This window comes from Ictidomys tridecemlineatus, chromosome X (genome assembly GCF_052094955.1).
Source record: "Ictidomys tridecemlineatus isolate mIctTri1 chromosome X, mIctTri1.hap1, whole genome shotgun sequence".
NCBI lineage: Eukaryota > Metazoa > Chordata > Mammalia > Rodentia > Sciuridae > Ictidomys > Ictidomys tridecemlineatus.
In genome coordinates, this window is record NC_135493.1 from 105,387,315 (window position 1) to 105,402,364 (window position 15,050).

Here is a 15,050-nt window from a genome sequence, read left to right on the forward strand (position 1 = left end):
GTTACACACATATGCTATTACATATGTATATTCTCTTTGCTTTTAGTACAGATAGGGTTATAGTAGCCAAGTTGTTCTGGTTTTTTTCTTTGTTTTTACTGAGTAATATATACTTTTTTGTTCCTACTTTCTTATTTTCTTTATAGTAGTTGTCATGACATTTCATTATATGACATACATTAAATATTTGTTTTTCTATTTAATGTCTGCTTCTGTCACTACATTGTGAAATCCGTAAAGCAAGGCATGTTGCCTTGTTCACAACTGCATCACTAATGCTTGGAACTTGGTATGAACTTAAATATTTTCCAAATATATGAATGAATGAATCATTTATATTGTCTCATGTCAGCCCATATCCCATTCATCCTAGTGGCTGCACAGCATTCTATGGTACAAGTAATACCAATTTATGTAACCATTTTTCAGTTGCTGGTTATAAAGGCTGTAATGTGGTAATGTATTTTTGTATATATATCTTAATCTATATATGTGAGTGTGTTCATAATATAGACACTTTGAGTACTTTCATTTGATGAATTCCTAAAGGAATATTGCTAAGTCAAAGTACATATACTTTTAAATTTTGTAGAGATGGCCAAATATTATTCCTATAAAAAATACTCATTTTTTTCTTTCTATTTTTAAGTCAAATTTGTTTTTAGCTGATAATTAAAAATGTAAAAAATACATAAAATATATATATATAAAACATAAAAATATAATGGGGTGCCTGTGATATTTTGATACAAGTATATGCTATTATATATATATATATATATATATATATATATATATATATTTAGCATGAGAGTCTCCAGTTCCATCCACTTACTGGCAAATGCCATAATTTCATTCTTTTTTATGGCTGAGTAATGATTCACTGTGTATATGTACCACATATTCTTTTTATTTTATTTTTATTGGTTGTTCAAAACATTACAAAGCTCTTGACATATCATATTTCATACGTTAGATTCAAGTAGGTTCTGAATTCCCATTTTTACCCCAAATACCGATTGCAGAATCACTTCGGTTACACATCCACATTTTTACATAATGCCATATTAGTGACTGTTGTATTCTGCTACCTTTCCTATCCTCTACTCTCCCCCCTCCCCTCCCCTCCCATCTTCTCTCTCTACCCCATCTACTGTAATTCGTTTCTCTCCTTGTTTATTATCCCATTCCCCTCACAACCTCTTATATGTAATTTTGTATAACAATGAGGGTCTCCCTCCATTTCCATGCAATTTCATTCAATCATTGCTATATAATATTTAAATAAGGCTAAACATACATATTTTTTCACCTTATGGTAAAAAATTTCAAAATTATTGTTTTTTTTAAATGTATACTTTATTATTATTTGTATATTTAATCACCAGAAGTTCTTGCTCTTATCTAACTAAAACTGAATACCCAATTTATCAACTTTTCCCTATTCATACTTTTCCTCTTCTTTTCCCAGTCTTGGATAACCACCATTCTACTCTCAACTTCTATGAGATGGACTTCTTTAGTTTTAACATATGAGTGAAATCATTTGGTACCAATCTTTCTGTACCTGACTTAGTTCACTTAACATAATGATCTCCAGTTCCATCCATATTGTTAGAATTGACAGGATTTCACTGTTTATATGGCCAAATAGTATTCTGTGTATATGTCTCACATTTCCTTTTCTATTCATCAGTTGATAGACATTTAAGTTGTTTCCATTTCTTGGCTTATTGTAAATAGTGCTAAAATGAATGTGGAGGTATAGATGTCTCTTGGACATATTGATTTCATTTCCTCTGGATATATACCCAGTAGTGGGATTGCTGGATCAGACAGCAGTTCTATTGTTAATTTTTGAGGGACTTCTATACTTCATTTCATAATGATTGTACTAATTTACATTCTCACTGAAAGTATGTAAAGGTTTCTTCTCTATATCATTGCCAGCACTTGTATGCAGTCTTTTTTATAAGAAATATTCTTACTCTGTAAGTAAGAGATCTTGTTGTGATTTTTCTTTGCCTTTCTCTTATAATTACTTGTGATGATCAATTTTTATGAACCTGTTGGCCATTTGTATTCTTCTGAGAAATGTTTATTGGGATAGCAACTTAGAATCACAGCAAAACAATATTTTTTCTTATAATCTTTCTGGTCATCAGCCTGGGATTCTTATGCAAGATAAAATGAACACATCAGAGAGAACATTAACAAGATATTTCACTTATTGGAGACTTGGCTTTCTCCATTAACAAAATAGGGGTGATAATAAGGCTTACCTTGATTGTGGTTTCAAATAGAGGAATTTTCTTTTTTTTTTTTTTTTTTTTTTTTAGAGAGAGTGAGAGAGAGGGGGGGACAGAGAGAGAGAGAGAGAGAATTTTAACATTTATTTATTTTTTCTTAGTTCTCGGCGGACACAACATCTTTGTTGGTATGTGGTGCTGCTGAGGATCGAACCCGGGTCGCACGCATGCTAGGCGAGCGCGCTACCGCTTGAGCCACATCCCCAGCCCCTAGAGGAATTTTCTTGTATTATTGAAAAAGCATAACAAATGATAATGAAAATATAGCCTCCATATAGTTACTCATCAGAATACAGAAAACACTTAGATAATAATATTTTATGTGGTTGTTTTCTCATTGGCAACATTTAAGATAACATTTTCTCTCAGGGAAACATTATCAACTTTTAACATTTTGGAGTTTTATGACCTTGTCTTTTGTATGAAAGATGACTCATAAAACAGTTCTAGATTATCCTATTTGTTGTTGTTTATAATGTTGGACAGTATGTTTTAGGAAAAGCACTGTGCAGTAATATTAATACAGCAACAAAAGAAACCACTGCTTTTTGAGCAATTATTATAAATGGTCATCATGCTAAATGCTTTCTAAATATCTACTTGAAACTATAGTTTTCCTTTTGGCTCAAATATGATCATCTCCATTGTATAAAGGTAAAACAAAATAAAGCAAATACAAAATAGTTTTAAACAACATATCCAAGGCCACAGACCTAACCTAGAAGTTAAGCTCACCAGTCCTTCATTTGCCACTGACTTGCTGAGACGGGTTAAGCAATTTAATTTGTCATTATCTGTTGATCTCAATAATGAAGAGAAGAGGTCAGATAGTCAGGTTAACTTGTATCTACAATTTATAAATCTGATTGCTATATCAATCATCATGATGTGCCAATTCTAATCCTTATCAATTATATAATTAAAGGTTCTTCCTGTGTGACTAAAATCTTTCTCTATTAAATTTAAACATATTTTATTTAATTTGATGCAGTGCATACAAAATAGCATTCTACTCAAAAACAACAATTAATTTACTAATTTTATTCCTTTTTTGAATAGGAAAAACTTTATCTAGCCTTTTTAACTAGACTTCTCCCTCCATTATTTAAAAATATTATTTGGCATATACTTCTGTTTCTTCATTTCCTTATTTAAATAGCATTTCAATTAAACCTCATATTCTAATATGACTTTTAGCTAAGGGACTAAGACTAAGGACTTTTATAAAGGAAGAATGATTTCTCAATGCTTAAATATCATTGTATTTTAACATACTCATGTGGATTTTATTCTTATTTTATTGGTTATATGACTTAAGGATGAGTATTTGTTGTGTTGTTGAAAAATAATTTCAGTATTTGTAACTAGTTATTTTTCTCTTGTTATATTATTTTGAGGTTATGAATATCTATTTGTATTTTTTCTCATTCCATTTTATTCTTTCTTTAACTGGTTTCCTCCCATAATTGTTCAAGTACATTTTATTCTAAAAATGTCAATGTGATCAAGAAATTTGATAATTATATTTTGTATGATTTATACAGTTCTTTAGAATAGTAATTAAATGAAATTGTCTTGTGAGACAAAGTCTTGTTATCCACAAATTAACTTCTGTGCCCCAAATTATGTCAAACTCTTGATAGATATTCTTTTTTTGAGGCCAACCCCTAGTGTTTTGCTTTCTTAAGAATGATAGAGGCGGGCAGGGGATGTGGCTCAAGCAGTAGCACGCTCGCCTGGCATGTGTGCAGCCTGGGTTTGATCCTCAGCACCACATACAAACAAAGATGTTGTGTCCGCCGATAACTGAAAAATAAATATTAAAAAATTCTCTCTCTCTCTCAAAAAAAAAAACCCTTTTCTTTTCTAGTCACTTAGATTATATATATATATATATATATATATATATATATATACACACACACACATACATATACATATATATTTTTCAGTTTGAATTGGAAAACAAACCTCTTTTTGATTTATTCATAAGGGATTAACTGGAAAACATGAAGTTTCTTTATCATATCCTAATTTGCCCAGGAAATACCACAGCATATAAACACAGGAATGGTGCTGAAGAGATGATACCGCATCTCATTCTAAAGCTGATCAGTGCTGGAGGTGATGCAGGCCTATCATCCCAGAGACTGGGGAGGCTAAGGCAAGGGAATCTCAAGTGTAAGGACAACTTCAGCAATTTAATGAGATTCTGTCTCCAAATAAAATTTTAAAAGGCTAGGAATATAGTTCAGTGGCCAAATGCCCCTGGGTTTAATCCCCAGTATCAAAATTTAAGTAAATAAATGGAGCTGATTAGGCACAATGATTCAAGACAATGTTGATCAAAAGGGTACTATTATAAAGGGGATGTTAAAGTAAACAGAATTGTCATTCTAAGAAGAAAAATATAAAGAAGACTATAGTGTGGTACCTCACAATATTATAAATAAGATTAGTCAGTGAAAAGTTACCATGTTTGAGCCATGTGTGGTTGCATACCCATATGCCTATGATCCCAGAAGCTCAGGAGGCTGAGGCAGGAGGTTTCAAGTTCAAGGCCAGCCTCAGCAACGTAGTGAGACTCTGTTTCAAAATAAAATAAAGTATGAAAAGGGCTGGGGATGTTGCTTAGTGGTTCAGTCCCCAGGACCAAAATAAGAAAGAAAGTCACCATGTTTGTAATTGTGCAAGTCTATATATGATTAATAACATGACAAGTAAGTGAGTTTTGCATCATTAAAATGCTGAAAACAATATAATCAAGGGTAAGAATTCATATCTGTGTAAATGAGTATCTTGGACTTGAAGTTCCATACAATTATATATATTTAGTTCATTTAAAAACTATTCTACCACATAGTACATTATATTAAGCCAAGCCATATGAAATTGATTTTCTGTTTTTAACCTATATTACTGATACATGATTTCACTGAATATAGGATTCACTATTACATTTTGAATGTCTTAAATACAGAGTATTTGTGCCTCTGCATTTATTAAGGGAATTTTGTTATCAGTCTCTGGACTAGTCTCAGCTTTTCTTTTTATTGTCTTCACCTCTTTGTGCCATTCTGCACTCTGCTTTCACTGAGTATAAGCAATTCAAGCCTGCAACAATTGGTTGTGTTTTAATACATATAAAATTCTGCTTTAGCCTTTTCCAATGATAAAACATGTTGAGATGGGACCTGTAAATATCTGACAGGTCTTAGATGATAGATCCTGTGGCTCTTATGCTCAGAAAACTGCTTTCTTCCATATACTGTTTCCCTTTTGCTTCTTTTTTTTAATGCCTTTATTTTATTTATTTTTATGCAGTGTTGAGGATTGAATCCAGGGCCTTGCCTGTGCTAGGCGAGCTTTCTACCACTGAGCCATAACCCCAGCCCACTTCTTTTTTTAATATTTATTTTTTATTTGTAGTTGGATACACTATCTTTAATTAATTAATTAATTTTTATGCGGTGCTGAGGATTGAACCCAGGGCCTTGCCCATGGTAGGTGAGCACTCTACCACTGAGCCACAACTCCAGCCCCCTCCCTTTTGCTTCTTAATAGCACAGGTATGTAGATATTACTTCTGTTCATATTTGCTGTCATTTATTTTTGCTCAAGACATCATTTATTCTTTGAGGGTAGACACAACGGCATTGTCTTTGCATCTCTCTCATTATCTCAGTGCCTGCTATGGAGTAGGTGTTCAATAAAAGGCCTTCTGGTGGATGCAGAGAACAACAATGATATTCTTACTGTTGTGACTAGGTGGCAGTATTTTGGCATGACAGCAAGGTCTCTAATGTAGGTGTATCTTAAGTTAGAGGTATACTCCTGGATGAGGACGTACATTTGGATAATTTAAAGAAGTGGTTCAAGGGAATTTTGGAATGAAAATAAGAAACCAAGGAAAGGTGCAATCCCATGTGAAAATTCCCCAAAGGGTAGCTTCAGCCTGATCCTCTTGGGGAACACAGGAGAGTAGGTTATGCCTCAGAGTTATCTTTATTCCAGGCAGGAATCTAGAATATCATATTCTTATCTTGATAATCATTGGTTAATGGTTACGCTGGATATGGGAACATTAATTACCAAATGTTTTAAAATAACTGTACTTGGTGGCAAAAGCCGCTTCAATAGCTTAAGGATAGAGTAACTGCAAACTGGTACTGGTGCTTGAAAGGGAAATGAATGTGGGTGGTGCAAAAAGTGATTTCAGGGATATGGTAGGAGCATGAACATTAATAGCCACAGGGTATCTAAAAGCTGACTATTGGGAGAGTTTTGTTGCTACAGCGTATGCTAATGAAACTACTAAATAAAACAATAAATACAATTTTAAGAATTGTATAGAAGCCTGATTTGGAAAGTGAAACTAAATCTAAAGTCATGGCAAGCTAATTTATTCACTTTAGTATCTTGTTGGAAGATGGGTTAAATACCACTGTTGTCATACTCCTCTTCACTCCCATTGAATGATTAATCTAGAGCACAATGGTAGAAAGCAAACCATGGGAAAAGCATTTGAAGCTCAACAATGACCACTGGCAAATAAGCACAGATAAAACCAGTTTTTTTCCCCTTTTGTTGCATGTCATTAAAAGAAAGCTTTGTCAATCTGAAATGGAAATTTGAGTTAGGAATGCTCAAAACTACAAGGACAAAATTTTATATAACGATTCAATGTTCACCTACTAAAATCTTTTCTGAAGACTTCAATTTCAAAGAAGTCTTGGATATGTTTATAATGATCTTTGGACAAACTTTTACATGTTACATATGAGGTGTGGTTGGGTCTCATTATAATAGCTGCTAGTTCCTTCTAGTTCTTAAAGACTAAAGCTTTAAAAATTTATTCAAATGGAAGAGTGACCTAACTCAGAACTTCCCATTCAATATCTTGTGGCTTTAACAGGAACTATTAAATATGTCAGAAAGACAAAGAGTCAATATAAAGCACATAAAACTTTACAGGATTTTTTCTTTAGAAATACAGTCTTCTTTCTCTAAATAAAGCACTCTAGGAAGACTTTTGGTGGCCCCAAAAACATATAAAAATATTCATTTTGACAATGTTAGGAACTTGTGTTGACCTGAATCACAATGACCTATAATCTTTTGTTATATGGGAATTTATTGTTTATTATCTGTAACTACAAAAATATAATTCCATTATATAAATTAATTTTATTGACAAAGTTGAGGTGTTTACCCATTATATAATGACAAAAAGTTTTTCCAGAATATCTAAAACCAGATAAAATAAGCACTCTAAAGTGGAAGGCAATAATCCATCTTTACTGGATAACTTTACAACAAATTATTAAATTTTGCTTTCTCATATATCATTTTCAATATTTGTCTTTCTCTTACCCAATTTCATAAGAAATTCATGTATTCAGAGATCATTCTTAGAATTCATTTACTAAATATACCATGAGTTTGACCTTAGAAAAAGATTTTTAAGTGTTTGGATTTTAAAATTAACGCCTCTACTCGAAATGTGACACAGTTTTATTGTGGTATTCTAGGACTGTGGGAAGCCATTCTCCCACGTGATTGGGCACCTCCCTGACTGGGTGTGAGGCATTCCAGCTAAACTGTGTCAGAACTAATCCCCACCCTTTCTAGGTGCGAGAGCCCATCCCTGTGGGGGTGTGACTGACCATTGACCCTGAGACCAATCACTGACCCTGACCTTGGAATGCTGTCCCCCTCGACCTTCATTGGATGGAATTTTCCCCTGAATTTCTTGTTCCCCAATAAAAGGCCATCCTCTGGTGTGTGCTCTCTCTCTCTCTCTCCTGATAGTCTCTTGTGTAACCTTGCTGCCCCACCGGGTGGCTGGAGGCAGGAGCAGGAGGGAGAGCCGTCTCAGACCTGGTCAAAGAAAAAGTTAATTTGAGTTTATGTGTGTTTATTTTGATCTCACTAGTTAACTTCTATGCTTCAAACCTCTAGTACGAAGCTAGCGTGCTGGTCGCGTGGCTGATAGGACCATAAATAATTCTCTGAATTTCTCTGATATGTTAGTTGCATAGTAAGTTTTCGGAGCATAAGTATACATTTTGGCAATTTTATACTAGAAAATACATAATATCTGAACAGGCATATAGCTAGACTACTGATAATAAGAAAATTGGGTCCAGAAAGATTTAGAGAGTATTACTTAAAATGTGGATCATTCCTAAAGATACTTTTAATAACAAATGGTTTATAGAATTGTTATACTATTTCAGATAACTATAATTTTAATCTAGTAACATTAGGTAAATATACAGCTCATTTTAATACATTACTACTAACTGATTACTATATTTTTATATTTTATACTAATTACTATATTTTTCCTTTGTAAATTGTACAATAGATGATTAATCTGATTGAATTGGATTTGTTTTTACCTTGATTTATTTTAGTTAATAGAATTCAGTTTTAGAGTGAAATACCTAAAGAACATGAATGATGTTTTAATGACCTGATTGTTATCCTATAGAAGAGAAGCGACCTAGTGTTTTACAATCTAGGGATAGTGCATTATGCCAGAATTTTCCCTGTCTCTACTCTTATATTATCTCTGCTTTTGCCACTACTCAATCCTCTTTATACTCTTACTTCTTTTGAAAAGCCTGTGTTGACTCACTGATTCGGCTTACTGATATGGGGTGTGTGTGTGTGTGTGTGTGTGTGTGTGTGTGTGTGTGTGATTTCTTCCTTTGCTATAAATTGATATGTCATTTTTAGATTTCCTTTCACAGAATATTCAGTTGTTCCCTTTATTCACTGCTGAGTTCAAGGGCTACTCCATTAGCCCACCTGAAGAGCACTAGCCAAACTATAGATATCTCAAAGACAGAACCCTTTCTTTGTTTACTAATCTTTGTTCAGGGAAGCTTCTTGCTTTTTCTTCAGCTTTATATTGTGTCCAGTCTTCAGCAAAGCCATCCTTTAATAACATCCTTTAACAGCATCTCCCAGGTTATGTTTCTAGGTGAACAAGAATGAAGATTGACCTTACTGGTTTCATCTTTCCAATCACTTAAAACTGACTAAATCAAGTTTTCATATGCAAAGAGTATTCACATATTTTAACTTATCAAAATGTATTTCCACTTGCTTGGAAATGCCTGAAATTCCTCTTTTAGAGGACACAGATTTTCACTTAACAATGGAAGCATTAAAGTACCAGTTTTTGGCTGAGGCAATGCATGGAAGTCAATTAGCGAGTTCTGTAACTTCCTTAAATGCTTGAGTTTTGAGACTTCCCTGTTTCCAAGAAAAATTCTACACTGGGAATTGGATGGGCAGAAAAATAAAGAAGGGGATAGATAGCCTGTGAAGTGTAGGGGAAAAATATTAAAAGGGAAGGCCAGGCTTCAGTGAATATAATTTTCAGTACATAGGAGATTTTTTTCTTCTTATTGTTTACCTCCAACTTTGTGCAAAAGGAGAACAGTGATTTACAGAGTGTTTTATTGATTTTTCTCATACACATTCATACCCATGCTTACTTTAACACTGCTATTAAGATCCTGCACAACTGCGGCAGTGGTTGACATGCTTTATGAAGTTTATTTTCCCTAACTCAACTACACTGTAGAATGGTTTTATTATCCTGGGATTTGCAGGGCAGGAGCAAACTTTCACAGTCCCACCATAGAAATATTGCCATCTCTTAGGCTGTGCACCACTGTTTAGACCACAGGGACCCTGACTAACTCATCCTCCTACAGGTTACTATAATGACTTCTTGCAGTAGGATCTAGGAAGAAAAAAACAAAGGACACTCTAAATGCCTGAATATGGTGCTAGGAATTGAGAGAGCAACAGGGTTTTACTACTTCAGGAAATTTTTTCTGGAGTTTCATTGATCTGGTACAAAAAAAGGAAATATTTATACATTTATGCTCTTGGTTTCCTTACTACTAAACATGTTAGGAGATTTCTTGATATATATGGAAAATATACCACGTTATGTTTTTCCACCTAGATATATTTACCAGACAAAGCAAGAACCTGTTTATCTTAGATCAGACCTGACAAAGCCTCTTTAGCTGGTCAAAGGTACAGGACAAGTAACTCTGTCAGCTAACTCTAATAAAACAGTATATGCTGTGGAACTTGAAGGGTCAGAAGCAGGTGGGTATATGTAATCTAGCCTATTGTAAACCATGTGAGAAAAATCATGGAACAGGACCTAAGACTTTCTATTTTAGTCAGTTTTTCTGTTGCTGCCATCAAAAGACCCAACAAGAACAATTTTAGAGGAGTACAAGTGTATTTAGAACTTGCATTTTCAAAGGTCTCAGTCTACAGACCACAGGCTCCATTGCTCTGGCCCAAGATGAGGCAGAATATCATGATGGAAGGGTGTGGTGGAGGAAAGCAGCTCAAGACATAATAATCAGAATGAAGAGAGAGAATTACTTTCCCTCACCATGAACAAAATATAAATCCCATGGGCATGCCCATAGTGACCCACCTCCTCTAGCCACACCCTACCTGCCTATAGTTACCACCCAGTTAACCCAATCAGTGGAGCAATGCACTGATTAGATTAAGGCTCTCATAACCCAGTCATTTCACCTCTGAACTTTCTTGCATTTTCTCGCACATGAACTTTTGATGGATACCTCATGTCTGAGCCATAACACTTTGGTAGCAAAATTAGTCCTGCAATAGCAAGTTTATTTTGTTCTTTTGAAGAAGTTCTGTATCATTTTACAAAGACTTAATTTCTGGTCCAGGGAACCATTCGATTATTTGACTCCAGCTTCTCATCAGGATATCAGTACATTCTGCTTCATTTAGCTATCAACTCTGGTATACTCAGAAACCCTTAAATATCAAGTGAAAAGACATATATACAGCATTGATCTTGGAGCAGGTTCTAAAGGCCTAAGTAATTCACATAAGCAGATAACTCATACATCTAAAATACCTTACTCCTGTCTTGCTTTTTCCTTTCTTCAGATTGCATCCGTGGCCTGATAGGGAATTTCCTATGATAAATTAAATAGAAAAAAGAAAAGCTGGAACTGAAATTATAGAGAGCTTTTCCTTACAGCAAAACTGAACTGCTATAGCATTATAACCCCTTTAACCACTTTAGGATAAGTGAAAAATGGAATCCTTCCACCAAGAGAGATTTGAGTAGCAATGAAACACTAGGGATATGTGCTCCTTAAAATATATTCTCCCCTAAACTGTCCTGGCATTACTCTTTTTTTTTTATCTCATATCTCTACACATATCTGCTTTGTCCCTTTTGAAAACCACTCTTCCTCAGTATAGCCAATATTTGATTTCATCAGGTTTAGTTCTCTACTCTTTTCCTTCCATTCTACATTCAAAATAGGTCACTTTGCACACCTCCGTTTGTCATAGATACAATGGTGACACTTTTAGTTACATCTCTATCCTACTATTCTGAATTTCAGATCTACATACTCTTTTTGTGGCAAAATACACATAACAAAAATTTAACATTTTGTCCCTTTTGAAGCCTCTAGTTCAATGGAACTAAGTGCATTCACATAATTGGGCAACCATCAGGACCACCTATCTCAAGAATATTTTCATCTTCCCAAACTAAAACTCCATACATATTAAACAAGTCCCCTCCAACCTCTGGCAACCACCATTATAATTTCTGTCTCCATGAATTTACCTATTCGATTTATATCATGTGAGTGGAATCATACAATATTTTCTCAACCATGTCTACTTTCTCAAAACTCTATATGCCTAATAGGTACCATAGTTCCTGGTAGAGTAGACACTCAGTGTTTGTAGGATGAAGGTTATGTCTCTGTGTTCCTTGCCATAATTCAAACTTCCTTCTCAGATAAGGATCTGGCATTGACTTATGTTGCCATCCTCAACATCTAGAATATTAAGGATCATTCATTTCTGCTGAACTAAACACCATAATTCCAAGTTCAACAGAGATTTTAAAATTAGTCTGAAGCATTAATTTCCCCACAGTTATGTTTCTCCCCTCTCTTAAAAATATTCTACAGGGCTAGGGTTGTGGCTCAGCGGTAAAGTTTTTGCCTAGCACATGCAGGGTCCTGGGTTCAATCCTCAGCACCACATATAAATCAATAAAATAAAAGTATTGTGTCCAACTACAACTAAAATATGAATATTAAAAAAAATATTCTACAAACTATGTCCCTTTTCATTGCAGAGGATTACCTTTCTTTTTCCTAGAGAAAAGGAGAACATTTTGTTAGGGCAGGAAATTAAAGCAAACAGAGAAAAGTCCAGGGAGAGCTGGGAAAGGGAGGCAGACTAGGAAAACATATCCCAGGGTAATTGCAAACTATTTCTGGTTGGTTGTCTCAATTTGTTGATGTGGAGAAAAATGCATTCAAAATCAATATATGAATACTGAATGCTAAGAGTTAGTTAAGAAAATACATCTGTAACAGCAGAAACAGTTGGAGCCATTGCCTCATTAAGGTTATGGTAATCTTTTGTCCTTCTCCAAGTCCCATAAACATTGTCTGCTGACCAAAATGAAGAACTGGATAGTGATGCCCTGACAGTTGCCACTTCTGCTTATTTTGATTCATTCATGGTGGTTCTAATTTCTGCTCTCCCTTTAGGGACGTTTTATTCAATATTTTGGCAGGAAAATAGGAGGTTCAGAGGCTTCTATTTGAAAATTTCTAAAATAACATATTACTAATGTTAAGATTCTCATATTGTATGAGTAGGTGTGCATTTATTCAAACATACATATGCAAATATCTGGGATTCTCTATTACATAATATAGATTCACATTGAAACTTCCCTTGAAATCTGAGCACTGTATATTCCTATTCTAGACTATAGTGACAACTGTGTCTTTAAAAAATAGTGTTAATCAATGTCTTTTACAATTGCACCTGAAATATTTGGATTTCCTGTTTCATCACCCCATGACTCAGGTTAATCACTATAAGTCACTTTGATAAGCCTACAAAGAGGTACAAAGTGCTTTCATGCTGTATTACAGGAAAGACCTCAGTGGTATTGCAGACCGATTGTCCTGAGCTTGGAGACTGACTCAGGGTTAGAAATGGGGTGATAAACTGTGACTCTCTTTCATGTTGTCTTAAGGCAGGTGTAAAGTTTTGTTTTGGTTTTTCTCTGTATTTGATTATGCAAATTAAATGTATCTTATGATCAATGTATCTTATGATTAATTAATCATAGAGATCTCTGCAAGTTAGTGAATCCTTTGGCAGCTGATTACCATGCTTTCTCTGTTACCTGTTGTGATAACAATGTCTACATTTTTTCTGGTGGTTGACTGTATTCTGGAACCTTAAGGTCCCATGGAGATTAGGAAAAAAAATAAGTTACATTTCATCCTACCAGCATTCCTGGACTAAAGTCAATAAGGCACTTCTGTGTTTGTATGCTCACATCACTTTTATCTTCCTGAAGACCTTGGTGAAATAAGACTCTGGGTTTGAGAGTGGACACATTTCAGTTTCACTCAACATTCTTATTCCTCAAAAAAATTGACTACTTTCTATACTATGCATAAATAATTTAAATTGTTTAACATACTGCATCTTAGTTTTTGCATTAGTCAACTAGAAAACTGTTAAGCTTCTCAACTAGCATATTGGAATAGTAACCTCTATGAAATTAATACAGGTAAATAATCAATGTGATCTAAAAATATATTATACTTTCCTTGGTCTAGTGTTTTCAAAATCTATTTCAATGATTATTTTGTAGATATTTTACATTTTAAAAAGTTATACATCTTTTAGTTGTATATAAATGCAATACCTTTATTTATTTTAAGTAGTGCTGAGGATCGAACCCAGTGCCTCATACCTGTGAGGCAAGCCACAACCACAACCCTATTTTTATATTTTTTAAACAAAGACCTACAAATATTTTTTTCTTGGCTGCTTCTTTTCACTATTTTTGCTCTTCATTTCACTCTCTCTCCCCAGTAGACTATGTTGAATTTGGAGGTCGATTCCCTGTCAAAAAATAATGGTGACAAAATGGGACTTGTTATCTTTCTCAGCCAAGAAATGGGAGACAGATAGTGGAGGCAAGGGTGACATAGTGGAGTTCTAAAGGACATTTTGGATAATTCAAGTCTTCCATGTCTTCTAAATCTAAGTGTTACATTTATTAAAATGTTGTTTTCTCAGATCAAGGTTTTAATTTTCATATTATTAGAGATTGACTTTAAGTGGAAAAATAGTACTTGGAACAAGAAAAAAAACCACAGGAAATATTCATAAAAGCATTCTCGTTTTTGTCCTCTTCCATAACTATAAACCTGTTTGTTTAAAGTTGTCCACCTCCCATGGGTTGTTAAAAAGCACAGACACCTTATTTCTCGGTTCACACATAAAATCCTTTGTTCATTCCAAGTCATGAATAAAGCCTCATTTTTTTTTCTTTGTAGCACTGGGAATTGAACCCAGAGCATTGCCATATAAATATAGTTGATATATAGATGAATACTTCCTAGTATTCATGTTTAAGGAATAGTGTGTGTATGTATGTAGGTGTGGGGGGGTTGTAAAGGTGATGAACCTATGTGCAACTTTCTAGGGGTTTGTGTGGACTCTGGTAGGTCTCAATTGTGCACGTAAGTCAAGATGTCCTAAGGAGAAATTTCATCTCTTCCATCTAAAATAATATAGAAACAATTGCTAGCTTCATAATTAATTTAAATACCATGCAGTCTTTTTTTTCTTATAGCTCCAACTAGA